Genomic DNA, 2,001 nt, shown 5'->3' on the forward strand with positions numbered 1-2,001 from the left:
CCACCACCGCCCGGCTTGGATGCAGGCATTTGGGTTAAACTGTAATTTAATGACGATCACGTCTACTTTTGGAAGCTATCTCCTATTCCACCCTGCCTCACTCCAAGGTCCTCTACCTGCCCCAAGCCCCCTTCCTCTGTAGACATAGTTTCTCCCAAAAAGCTATATAGTGATGAGAATGAAACAAAAGTATTTCCAGCTTCATCATTTCTAGGAAACTGTGATAAGTGCAGAAAATCTGTTTATCTGTGGAACTGGATTTGGAACACACCCTTCAACAGCAGGTCTTTGGTCACAGTCTTCTCTTCAGCACCAGCTTGGTCTTCCTTCATCTCCTCCTGGTCTCTGTAGAAGTAGAGTTCAGTCATAACTTCCTGTGGGTGCTCATGGGAAATGGGGCCAAGCATGCAGAAAATGTCATAGGCCAACATGCAAATTAGACGCATGTTGTTGCACAGGATGGCAATGTCCACATAGCCTGGAGAAGAAGTGTGTTATACAGAACAATGGTAGGCAGGTTGACATAATATGCCTCTGTGAGTGGCTGGTGATCAGCTCTGGGATCAGTCACCACCAGAAGCATGGCCCCTGCAGGCTGTTGGGATCTAGTCAGTAAAGATCCCAGTGTGAAGTAGTCAGCATTTGGGGTGGCTCCAGAGGCAGCAACAAACTAGCAGATTTCGCTGGTCCAGTGTTCCTGGAGATGCTATCAGCAGCAGGGTTCTCAGTGGAAACCACAGCTTAAGCTGCTAGCAACAGCTTCTCCCACATCCTCTTCAGATTTATCATGTAGATGCCATCATGTTTCCATTTGGTAGATGGGCTGCTCCATCTGGAAGTCAAGGTTGGTGTTAGCTAAGCAGAGCAAAAAATTTGAGGACATCTTTATCCACCTATCTGTAGGACATCAAGGGCTCTGGACATTGTATGAGTTTTCCTTTAAGTACTTCAGGAATCAAGAACAATGTTGTTGCCCACCATTACATATATATGCATTGTTCCTTGAGCAGTGTGTGCCCAGGGGAGGGTTGCAGGGGGGGACCACTGGTATTTTTAAGGGGTGGCAAGGAGATGATTCAGTGTTTCAGAACAACGGTTGCTCTTGCAGAGGCCCCTAGTTTTGTTCCCAGCACCAACGTAATGGCTAGTAACTGTCTGTAGCTCTACTTCCATGGAATCTGATGCCTCCTTTTGACCTCTGCAAGCATCAGGCTTGTGCACAAATACATTAAGACAAAACAATCATACACATAAAATAGAAAAATTAAAAATCTAAATAAATTATTTATAATTTTTTTTTTAAAATTTGTCTTAAAGAATCAGGCTCTTGCTGTGTAGTGGTGGCACATGCCTTTAATCCCAGCACTTGGGAGGTAGAGGCAGGTGGGTCGGGGCAAAGTGGCACCCAATGTGGGGCTTGAGTATGGGGGATTCAGTGAAGAACACTACTCAGAGAGGCTGGCAAAGTGAAGTACAGTTAAGAGGACAAGAAACACAGGAACCTACTGTGTTTTCTGAACCTCAGTAAACAGTGATTATGGGACAAGCAATTATTCAGCATGAAATGTTTATTAGTAGATTGAGACATGCTTTAAAGGCACGAGGGGGTGCTCGCTTCGGCAGCACATATACTAAAAATTTGAACGATACAGAGACGATTAGCATGGCCCCTGTGCAAGGATGACACGCAAATTCGTGAAGCGTTCCATATTTTTTAAAATAAAAATAAAATAAAGGCACGAGGGGTAAAGGTTAAAATTAAACAGTATGTGAATTCTTTGGCTATATTAAAGATGCTTGTCCCTGGTTTCCAACTGATTGGACTATAGATGAGAAAAAATGGAAGAGAGTCGGAGAGGCTCTCAAAGATCATCATCAAGAGCCCGGCGGTGGTGGCGCACGCCTTTAATCCCAGCACTCGGGAGGCAGAGGCAGGCAGATCTCTGTGAGTTCGAGACCAGCCTGGTCTACAAGAGCTAGTTCCAGGACAGGCTCCAAAAC

General features: G+C 45.0%; 1 non-coding gene and 1 pseudogene across 1 annotated transcript; one reads left to right on the forward strand and one right to left on the reverse strand.

Annotated features, from left to right (window-relative positions):
* Positions 1-242: 242 nt before the first annotated feature.
* On the reverse strand, positions 243-924 carry LOC113455773 (annotated as a pseudogene).
* Positions 925-1,607: 683 nt separating this feature from the next.
* Positions 1,608-1,715, forward strand: LOC113455775. Its single transcript, XR_003376746.1, has one exon. It is a non-coding gene; the product is annotated as a U6 spliceosomal RNA (small nuclear RNA).
* The last annotated feature ends 286 nt before the right edge of the window (positions 1,716-2,001 follow it).

Source organism: Microtus ochrogaster, unplaced genomic scaffold (assembly GCF_000317375.1).
Source record: "Microtus ochrogaster isolate Prairie Vole_2 unplaced genomic scaffold, MicOch1.0 UNK108, whole genome shotgun sequence".
Taxonomy (NCBI): domain Eukaryota; kingdom Metazoa; phylum Chordata; class Mammalia; order Rodentia; family Cricetidae; genus Microtus; species Microtus ochrogaster.